The 12456-nt window shown below is 18.3% G+C and overlaps 1 pseudogene across 1 annotated transcript; it reads right to left on the reverse strand.

Annotated features, from left to right (window-relative positions):
- Positions 1–371: 371 nt before the first annotated feature.
- Positions 372–12042, reverse strand: LOC146526343 (cytochrome c oxidase subunit 1 pseudogene; annotated as a pseudogene). The gene is made up of 2 exons (XR_014879428.1): positions 11986–12042; positions 372–3616 (listed from the first exon to the last, which is right to left on the reverse strand). The product of XR_014879428.1 is annotated as a cytochrome c oxidase subunit 1 pseudogene (transcript).
- Between the last annotated feature and the right edge of the window lie 414 nt (positions 12043–12456).

Genomic DNA, 12456 nt, shown 5'->3' on the forward strand with positions numbered 1-12456 from the left:
TAAATACTAAAATATTAGTAGGAGGTCAAATTGATCCAATTTCAATATTTGGGGATAAACTTCTATGAAAAAATGCCCAGAAAAAAGAATGAAGAAAAAGATTTCAGAAATAATAAATAAAATTATTCCTCATCGTAAACCTTTTGATACTATAATAGTATGTTTTCCTTGGAATGTTCCTCTCGACAAATATCTCGTCATCATTGGAATATGGTTTAATAATACGATAATATATCCAATAAATAATAAGTTTATATTAAAATTATGAAATCATTTAACTAAACCAGTTACTAAGGTTATTACTCCAATAGCTCCTGTTAAGGGTCAAGGTCTGTAGTCAACTAAGTGATATGGATGATTATGATTAGACATTAATTTACTTCTCTAGAATAAAGAGTTCTTAAAATAGAAATTACATAAGATTGAATAATTGCTACGGCAGATTCAAGAATTAACAATAAAATTTGGATAATAATTAAAATAATTAATAAATAATTAGGTATATTAATACCTGTATTACTTAATAAAGTTAAAAGTAAATGACCTGCAATTATATTAGCTGTTAATCGAACTGCTAAAGTTCCAGGTCGAATAATATTACTAATAGTCTCAATTATTACTATAAAAGGTATTAAAATAGTTGGTGTTCCTTGAGGAATTATATGAATAAATATATGTTGTGTATTATTTAATCATCCATAAATTATAAATCTTAACCATAATGTTAATGATAATGAAAGGGATATATTAAGATGACTTGTTCTAGTAAAAATATATGGGAATAAACCTAAAAAATTATTAAATAAAATAAAAAAGAATAATGAAATAAAAATAAAAGTTGATCCATTAATTCTATTGGTCCTAATAAAGTTTTAAATTCATTATGAAGTTTATTTGAAATAAAATTTCATAATAAATAATGACGATTAGGAAAAAATCAGAAAGAAAAAGGAATAAATAATAATCCAATAAATGTTCTAATTCAATTAAATGGGAAATTAAATAAATTTGTTGAAGGATCAAAGATTGAGAAAAGATTATTTATCATTTTCAAAATTTTTTTTTTAAATTATTTTTATTAATTTTTTTAAAATTAAAATTATTTTTATAATTAAAAATAAAATAATTTATAATTATAAAACTAATAAAAATAGAAATAAAAAATAATAATGAAATTATTCAATTGATAGGTATTATTTGAGGAATAAAAGAATATTACAAAAAGTAATAATTTAAATTTGACATATTTATGTTATTTATTAACTAATTCTTTATCATTAGAAGTAAATGCTAATTTACTATAAAATGGTTTAAGAGACCAGTACTTGCTTTCAGTCATCTAATGAATAATTATTAATTCAATTAATAAAGTTTTTTATAGGGATTCTTTCAATAACAATAGGTATAAAACTATGATTTGCTCCACAAATTTCAGAACATTGACCATAATAAATTCCAGGACGATTAATAAAAATCTAGTTTGATTTAATCGTCCTGGATTAGCGTCAATTTTTACTCCTAATGACGGAATTGTTCACGAGTGAATTACGTCTGTAGCTGTAACTAAAATACGAATTTGATTATTTATAGGTAAAATAATACGATTATCAACATCTAAAAGTCGAAAATTATTTAAATTTTCATTAGATTGAATTATATATGAATCAAATTCAATATTATTAAAATCAGAATATTCATATCTTCAATATCATTGATGTCCAATTGATTTTAATGTAATTAAAGGATTATTAAGTTCATCTAAAAGATATAATAATCGTAATGATGGAAGTGCAATAAAAATTAAAGTAATAGCTGGTAAAATAGTTCAAATTAATTCAATTATTTGACTTTCTAATAAAAATCGATTAATATAATTATTGAAAAATAAATTTATTATTAAATATGCTACTAAAATTGTAATTATAATTAAAATAATTAATGTATGGTCATGGAAAAAAATAATTTGTTCTATTAATGGGGAAGCTCTATTTTGATAATTTAAATTAGATCAGGTTGCCATTTCTAAAAAAAGGATATTCCTTTATAAATGGGGTTTAAATCCATTACATATAATCTGCCATATTAGAAATTTCTTAAAATAGGAAGTTCATTATAAGAATGTTCAGAAGGAGGTAAATTTTGATATCATTCAATAGAGGATGGTATATTTAATGAAAATAGAATTATTCGTTGGTTAATTATTGATTCTCAAATAATAATAATAATTAAAATTATGGAAAATAATGAAATATATGAACCAAATGAAGAAATAATATTTCATGATATAAAATTATCTGGATAATCAGAATAACGACGGGGTATACCAGCTAATCCTAAAAAATGTTGAGGAAAAAATGTTAAATTAACACCAATAAATATGGAAATAAATTGAATTTTTAATAAATAGGGATTTAATAATAATCCGGTAAATAGGGAATATCAATGAACAAAACCTCCTAGAATAGCGAATACAGCTCCTATAGATAAAACATAATGAAAATGGGCTACTACATAATAAGTATCATGAAGAGTAATATCAATTGAGGAATTAGCTAAAACTACACCTGTTAATCCTCCTACTGTGAATAAGAAAATAAATCCTAAACTTCATAATATTGAAGGACTATAATTAATTTGTGTTCCATGTAAAGTTGCCAATCAACTAAAAATTTTAATTCCAGTTGGAACTGCAATGATTATAGTAGCTGAAGTAAAATATGCTCGAGTATCAATATCTATTCCTACTGTAAATATATGATGAGCTCATACAATAAATCCTAGCAATCCAATTGCTATTATAGCATAAATTATTCCTAAACATCCAAAAGTTTCCTTTTTTCCACTTTCTTGAGAAATAATATGAGAAATTATTCCAAATCCGGGTAAAATTAAAATATACTTCAGGATGTCCAAAAAATCAAAATAAATGTTGATATAAAATAGGATCACCTCCTCCTGCAGGATCAAAAAATGATGTATTTAAATTTCGATCAGTTAATAATATAGTGATAGCTCCAGCTAAAACTGGTAAAGATAAAAGTAATAATAAAGCTGTAATACCTACGGCTCAAACAAATAAGGGTAATTGATCGAATGATATATTATTAATTCGTATATTAATAATAGTTGTAATAAAATTAATTGCTCCTAAAATTGAGGAAATTCCAGCTAAATGTAAAGAAAAGATAGCTAAATCAACAGAGGAACCTCCATGAGCAATATTAGATGATAAAGGGGGGTAAACAGTTCATCCTGTCCCTGCTCCATTTTCTACAATTCTTCTTGAAATTAATAAAATTAATGATGGAGGTAAAAGTCAAAATCTTATATTATTTATTCGGGGGAAAGCTATATCAGGAGCTCCTAATATTAATGGAACTAGTCAATTTCCAAATCCCCCGATTATAATAGGTATAACTATAAAAAAAATTATAATAAAAGCATGAGCTGTAACAATAGTATTATAAATTTGATCATCTCCAATTAATGATCCTGGATTTCCTAATTCTATTCGAATTAAAATACTAAGAGATGTTCCAACTATTCCTGCTCAAATTCCAAAAATAAAATATAAAGTTCCAATATCTTTATGATTTGTTGAAAAAAGTCATTTTCGCTAATAAAATGGCTGAGTATATAAGCGATAAATTGTAAATTTATTAACGAGAAATTTCTCTTTTATTAAGTTTTATATTCAAATATGATTTAAAATTGCAAATTTTAAGGTATAATAAAATTATTAAAACTTGATAAATTAATTTAAGGCTTAAAGAATTTCTTTATAAATAATTTTGAAGATTATTAGTTTATTTAACTTAAAACCTTAAATTAAATAAAAAATAAAGTTCTAATAATAATTATACCTAATAAAGAAAGAAAATTAAAAAAATAAATTAAAAAAAATAAATTATTTTTAATAAAAATTTTAATTCATTTTAATTTTAAAGAAAAAAATATAAATGAAAAGTAAATAATTCGAATATAAATAAATAATATTACTAATCTACTTATAATAAAAAAAAAATTAATAATAATAAGATTATTATTAATTAAAAAATTAATAATAATTCATTTAGGAAAAAATCCTAAAAATGGAGGTAATCCTCCTAATGATAAAAAATTAATTATAATTGAAAATTTAATTAAGAAATTATAATTAAAATTAAATAATTGATTTATATAAAAAATATTGGTAATATAAAATAAAAAACATGAAATAAATAAAAATATTGAATAAAATAAAAAATATATTAATCATAAATTTTCTCTAATTAATAAAGCTGAAATTAATCAACCAATGTTATTAATTGAAGAAAAAGCTATTAATTTACGTAAAGAAGTTTGATTAAATCTTCCTATAGCTCCAATTATAACATTAAAAATTATAATAAAAATTAAAAAATTAAAATTTATATTATAAGATAATAAAATTATTGGTGAAATTTTTTGTCATGTTATTAAAATAAATCTATTAAATCATGATAATCCTTCTATAATATTAGGAAATCAAAAATGAAAAGGAACAGAACCTATTTTTATTAATATTGCGGAATTTATAATAATCGATAAAAAATCATTAATAAATATTTTTATAAAAAATAAATTTAATAAAATAGAAAATAAAAAATTAATTGATGCAATAGATTGGGTTAGAAAATATTTTAAGGAAGCTTCTGAATTTAATAAATTATTGGGGGAAGAGATTAAGGGGATAAATCTAAGTAAATTAATTTCTAAACCAATTCAACATCCTAATCATGAATTTGATGAAATAGAAATTATAGTTCTGAAAAATAAAATAAATAAGAAAAATATTTTATTTGAATTATTAATTAATAAAATAAAAAATAAGAATAAAATATTCTAAAGACGAATTTAAATTCACTATATAAAAATTATATTTTAGTGTAAGATGCACAATAATTTTTGAAATTATTAGATATAGTTTAATTCTATAAAATATAATAAAGGTAAAAAATTACATAATTTATCCTATCAGAATAATCCTTTTATCAGGCACTTTATTTTTAAAAAAAAGGGATTTCCTTTATATTTGGGGTATGAACCCAAAAGCTTATTTTAGCTTATTTTTAAATTTTATAATATTTAATATAAAAAATATTAAATATGGTTAATATATATAGTTAAATAAAATTTATATTTAAATAAAAAAAAAATAAAAGATATTCAAATATATACGTGTGTATTTATAAATATATATATATATATAAATTAATTTATTAATTATTAATTTAAATATTATATTAAATAATTTAATATATTATTACTTTTAAAATTAATAAATTATTATTTAATTAATATTATATTTATAATATTTTTTTTTTTAATTAATTAATAATTGTTTATTATATATTTTAATTTTCAATATGGATATTATAAAAATAGGAGAAATAGAAATATTAAAAATTTAATAATTAATGTTAATTTATATATATATATTAATTAAATTTATTATTATATATATATAAATATATACAATTAAAAATTTAATTTATAAAAAAAAAAAAAAAAATTCTATATAAAATTTTATAATAATAGATAAAATTTTATATTTTAAATAATTTATTTTTAATTTATTTTACATATAAATTTTAGTGAATAATTTTAATTATTTTAAAAATAATTAATAATGTTTTGTAGTAATTAATATTAAAAATTTAAGAAATTAAGATTTAGTAATAAAAAAATTAATAACTAATTTTGTGCCAGCAGTTGCGGTTAAACAAAAGTTAAATTAAATTAATTCAGTAAATAATAAATAATAATATTATTTTAAAAAATATTAAATTATAAGGTGAAATTTTAATTTAATTAAAATTTATATAAAAATTATGATTTAGTAAATTTTATTATAAACTAGGATTAGATACCCTATTATTAAAAATTTAATTTTAAATACTAAAATAGTAAATAATAAATATTGAAACTTAAATAAAATGGCGGTATTTTAGTTCATTTAGAGGAATCTGTCTAGTAATTGATAATCCACGAATAAATTTACTTAATAAAAAATTTTGTATATCATTGTTAAAAAAATATTTTTATATAAAAATAATATTTTAAAATTTTAAATATAAATTAATTCAGATCAAGATGCAGATTATAATTAAGATTAAGATGGATTACAATAAATTTATTTAAACGAAAATAAATTTTTTAATATAAAATTGAAGGTGGATTTAAATGTAATTTTAATTAGTTTGTTAAAATGATTAATAATTGAAATATGTACATATTGCCCGTCACTTTCATTTAAAAATTGAAATAAGTCGTAACAAAGTAGAGGTACTGGAAAGTGTTTCTAGAATGATCAAATTAGAGCTTGAATAAAGTATTTCATTTACATTGAAAAGATATTATAATAAATAATTAATTTGAGGGGAAAAATTAAAAAAATTATATTTAATAAAAAAATTTTTAATATTGGGGGATGTTAAAGTATTTTTTAGAGAAAAAATATAATTATTTATAATAAAATAGTATTGAAAAAGAAATTTGAAATAAATTTGAAAAATTAATTAATTAAAAAGTAAATTTTAATTATTGTATCTTGTGTATCAGAGTTTATTAAAAAATATTTATTAGTTAAAAAAATCTCGAATTTAAAAGAGTTAATTAATTAAAAAATTTAATGTTGAATAATTATTTTAAATAATTAATTTGAAATGAAATGTTAATCGTTTTTAAATATATCTAGTTTTTTTAGAAAAAAATTTAATTTTAAATTTAAAATATTTTTTAATTTTTTATTTAATTAAAAAATTTTTAAAATTAAATATATTAAGGGATAAGCTTTAATTTAAATTTTTATAATATATATATATATATATATATATATATATATATATATATTAAATTAAATTTAAAATTTTTAAAATTTATATTGTTTATAAAATAAAATTTATTATAAAAAATTTTAAAAAGAAAAAATAAAATTTAAAATTATATTTAAATTTTTATAAAAATATAATTTATAACAGAAAAAAATTAGAAATAATGATAAAATTAGTATATTAAATTTTTACATATTAAATTTAAATTAAAATTAATTTAAAGGAATTCGGCAAATTTTTATATTCACTTGTTTATCAAAAACATGTCTTTTTGATTAATAATTTAAAGTCTAATCTGCCCACTGATTTAAAAATTAAAGGGCTGCAGTATATTGACTGTACAAAGGTAGCATAATAATTAGTCTTTTAATTGAAGACTTGTATGAAAGATTTGATGAAATATAAACTGTCTCTAAATTAAAAATTGAAATTAATTTTTTTATTAAAAAGTTAAAATAATTTAAAAAGACGAGAAGACCCTATAGAGTTTTATAATTATAATTTTTTAATATTTAATATATAATAATAAATTTAAATAATTGTAATTATTTTATTGGGGTGATAGAAAAATTAAAATAACTTTTTTTTAAAAAATAAACATAAATAATTGAATAAATGATCCATAAATTATGATTATAAGAAAAAATTACCTTAGGGATAACAGCGTAATTTTTTTTTTTAGTACAAATAAAAAAAAAAGGTTGCGACCTCGATGTTGGATTAAGATAAAATTTAAATGCAAAAGTTTAAAATTTTGATCTGTTCGATCATTAAAATCTTACATGATCTGAGTTCAAACCGGTGTGAGCCAGGTTGGTTTCTATCTTTTAATAAAAAAAAAATATTTTAGTACGAAAGGATCAAATATTATAAATAATTTAATTTTAAGAATATTATTAATATTTATATAAACTATTTTGGCAGAAAAATGTAATGATTTTAGAATTCATTTATATATAATTTATTATATAGATAGTATTGATAATAATTGATGTTATTAATATTATAATTGGGGGTTTATTTTTATTAATTGGGGTTTTAATTGGGGTTGCTTTTTTAACTTTATTAGAACGAAAAGTTTTAGGATATATTCAAATTCGTAAAGGACCTAATAAATTAGGAATTATAGGAATTTTACAACCTTTTTCTGATGCTATTAAATTATTTTCAAAAGAACAAGTATATTTAAATTATTCAAATTATTTTTCTTATTATTTTTCTCCTATTATTAGATTTATATTATCATTAATTATTTGAATAGTGATTCCCTATTTATTTAATATAATTATGTTTAATTTAGGTTTATTATTTTTTTTATCTTGCACAAGAGTTGGGGTTTATACTTTATTAATTGCTGGTTGATCTTCAAATAGAAATTATTCGTTATTAGGAGGTTTACGAGCAGTTGCTCAGACAATTTCTTATGAAGTTAGATTATCTTTAATTTTAATATCAAGAATTATTATAATTATAGATTTAAATTTAATTAAATTTAGAGAATATCAATTTTTAAATTGATTTATTTTTATAATAATTCCATTAAGATTATGTTTATTTTCTTCGATATTAGCTGAAACTAATCGAACTCCATTTGATTTTGCAGAAGGGGAAAGAGAATTAGTTTCAGGATTTAATATTGAATATAGAAGAGGGGGATTTGCTTTAATTTTTTTAGCTGAATATTCAAGAATTTTATTTATAAGAATATTATTTATTATTTTTAATATAGGAGGTTATGAATTAAATTTATTATTTTATTTGAAGTTAGTATTTATTTCTTTTTTTTTTATTTGAGTTCGTGGTACTTTACCTCGTTATCGTTATGATAAATTAATATATTTATGTTGAAAAAGATATTTACCTATTTCTTTAAATTATTTATTATTTTTTTTAGGTTTAAAAATATTATTAAATTAATAAAATAAATTTAGTATAAATTAATAGAATATTTATTCTTTCTTAAGTTTTCAAAACAAATGCTTAAACAAGCTCATTAATTAGTAAAAAATTAATTTATCTCAAAATTTATTTAAAATTGGGTTAATAATAAAATAAGAAAAATAAATTAAAGTTAAAATTTGTCCTGTAATAATATAAGGTATTTCTACTGGTCGTGATCCAATTCAAGTTAATAAAATAATAGTAATAATTAAAAATCAAAATAAAATTTGATTTAAAGGATAGAATTGAATACCTTGAATTTTTTTATTAAAAGTAAATGGTAGAATAATTAAAATTAAAATGGATAAAACTAAAGCAATTACACCTCCTAATTTATTAGGGATTGATCGTAAAATTGCATAAGCAAATAAAAAATATCATTCTGGTTGAATATGAATTGGGGTAATTAAAGGATTAGCTGGAATAAAATTATCAGGATCTCCTAATAAATATGGATTTGTTAAAGTTAATAAAGATAAAAAAAAAATTAATACAATAAATCCAATTAAATCTTTAAAAGTAAAAAATGGGTGAAATGGAATTTTATCTAAATTTCTATTAATTCCTAAAGGGTTATTAGATCCAGTTTGGTGAAGAAATAATAAATGAATTATAGTTAATATTAAAATAATAAATGGAAATAAGAAATGAAATGTATAAAATCGAGTTAAAGTTGCATTATCAACAGCAAATCCTCCTCAAATTCAATTTACTAATATATTTCCTAAATATGGAATTGCAGATAATAAATTAGTAATTACTGTAGCCCCTCAAAAAGATATTTGACCTCAAGGTAAAACATAACCTATAAAAGCTGTAGCTATTAGTAAAAATAAAATAATTACTCCCACTAGTCAAGTTAATTTTAAATTGAAAGATTCATAATAAATTCCTCGTCCAATATGTAAATAAATACAAATAAAAAAAAAAGATGCTCCATTAGCATGTAAAGTACGAATTAATCACCCATAGTTAACATTTCGACAAATATAATTTACTCTATAAAAAGAAATATCAATATTTGCTGAGTAATATATAGTTAAAAATAATCCTGTAATAATTTGAATTATTAAACATAAAGCTAATAAAGATCCAAAATTTCATCATGAAGAAATATTAGATGGAGAAGGTAAATCAATTAAAGATCCATTAATAATTTTTATAATAGGATGAATTTTTCGAATTGGTTTAAATAAATTTATCATTAGTAATTAAAATTATATAATTGAACGTAAAGGTCCAAAAAAAATATTTGTAATTTTTACTACTGCAATAAGAGTAATAAATAGATAAATAATTAATATTATTATTAAAAAATAAGTTTGTTCATTATATAATTTTGTTAAATTAAAATTATATTCATTATTTGAAAATATAAATAAATTAAAAAAATTTAATATTTCATCATTAAAATATAAATTTATTCAAAATAAATTATTTTTAAAATAAAATGATAATATAAATAAAAAAATAATTCCTAATATTATAAAAATTTTATTAAAGATTGAAATTTTAAATAATTCATTAGAAGCAATTCTTGAAACATAAATGAATAGAACTAATAAACCTCCTAAAAAAATTAAGAATAAAATATATGAGAATCAATAAGTATTGATTATTATTCCAGATAAAATACAAGTTAATAAAGTTTGAATTAAAATAAATAATCCTATTGATAAAGGGTTATTAGTAAAAAATATAAAAAAAGAAATAAATATAATTAAATTAGATAAAAAAATTTTTATAATTTCAAAGAATAGTTTTTTTAAAAATAATAATTTTGGAGATTATAGATAAAGATAATCTTTTTCTTTGAAGTTTTTAAAGAAAAATCTTATTTTTGGTTTACAAGACCAAAGTTTTTTTTTAAACTATAAAAACAAATGATAAATATAAGTTTAATTATTATTATATTTTTTATTGGAAATATAATTTTTGTTTCAAAACAAAAACATTTATTAATTGTTTTAATAAGATTAGAATTTATTGTTTTAAGAATTTTTTTTTTTATATTATTATATTTAATAATAGTTGATTATAATATATATATGTTAATGGTTTTTTTAGTTTTTTCAGTTTGTGAAGGGGCTTTAGGTTTATCAATTTTAGTTTCAATAATTCGAACTCATGGGAATGATTATTTTCAAAGTTTTAATTTAATTTAATGATAAAATATTTAATAATAATAATTTTTATAATACCAATATGTTTAAAATATAATATATTTTGAATGGTTCAGTTTATATTTATATTTATAATGTTTATATTTATAAATATAAGAGTTTCTATTATAAATTTTTTTAATTTAAGTTATATATTAGGTTGTGACATAATTTCATATGGGTTAATTTTATTAAGAATCTGAATTACATTTTTAATAATTATAGCTAGAGAAAGATTAAATAAAAATAATTTTTTTAAAAATTTATTTTTATTTAATATTATTTTTTTAATATTAATATTATATTTAACTTTTAGAACTATAAATTTATTTTTATTTTATTTATTTTTTGAGGGAAGATTAATTCCTACTTTAATATTAATTATTGGATGAGGGTATCAACCTGAGCGAATTCAAGCTGGTATATATCTTTTATTTTATACATTATTTGCTTCTTTGCCTTTATTAATAGGAATTTTTTATATTTATAAGGAAATAAATTTTATAATTATATATATAATAAAATTTTATGATTATAATTTAATTATATTATATTATATTTAAGATTAATTTTTGCTTTTTTAGTAAAAATACCTATATATTTTGTTCATTTATGATTACCAAAAGCTCATGTTGAAGCTCCTATTTCTGGCTCAATAATTTTAGCTGCAATTATATTAAAGTTAGGGGGATATGGATTATTACGAATATTAATAATTTTACAAAAAATAAATTTAAGATGAAGATATATTTGAGTAGTAATAAGATTAATTGGAGGATTTTTTATTAGATTAAAATGTTTTTGTCAAATTGATATAAAATCTTTAATTGCTTATTCTTCTGTAGCTCATATAAGATTAGTAATTGGGGGATTGATAACAATAAATTATTGAGGATTTTTAGGTTCTTATATTTTAATAATTGGTCATGGATTATGTTCTTCTGGAATATTTTGTTTATCTAATATTAATTATGAACGATTAAATAGACGAAGAATATTTATTAATAAAGGGATAATAAATTTTATACCTTCAATAAGATTGTGATGATTTTTATTAATATCTTCAAATATAGCAGCTCCTCCATCATTAAATTTAATAGGAGAAATTAGTTTAATTAATAGATTAGTTAGATGATCTTGGTGAAGAATAATTATACTTATAATAATTTCTTTTTTTAGAGCTGGATATAGATTATACTTATATTCTTTTACTCAACATGGAAAGTATAATATAAGAATTTATAGATTTTATAGAGGAACTTCTCGAGAATATTTAATATTAATATTGCACTGATTACCATTAAATATTTTAGTTATAAAAATTGATTATAGAATAATTTGATTTTACTTAAATAATTTAATAAAAATATTGATTTGTGGAGTCAAAAATATGATATTTATCATCATTTTAAGTTATTAAAAAATATTCTATTTGTCTTATTAGTTTTTTTTTTTTATTTTTTTTTATATTAATTAATTTTTTTATAGTAATTTATTTT

This window comes from Heliconius melpomene, unplaced genomic scaffold, assembly GCF_056956725.1.
Source record: "Heliconius melpomene rosina isolate 202511_hmr_F unplaced genomic scaffold, ASM5695672v1 ptg000076l, whole genome shotgun sequence".
In the NCBI taxonomy this organism is placed as follows: domain Eukaryota; kingdom Metazoa; phylum Arthropoda; class Insecta; order Lepidoptera; family Nymphalidae; genus Heliconius; species Heliconius melpomene.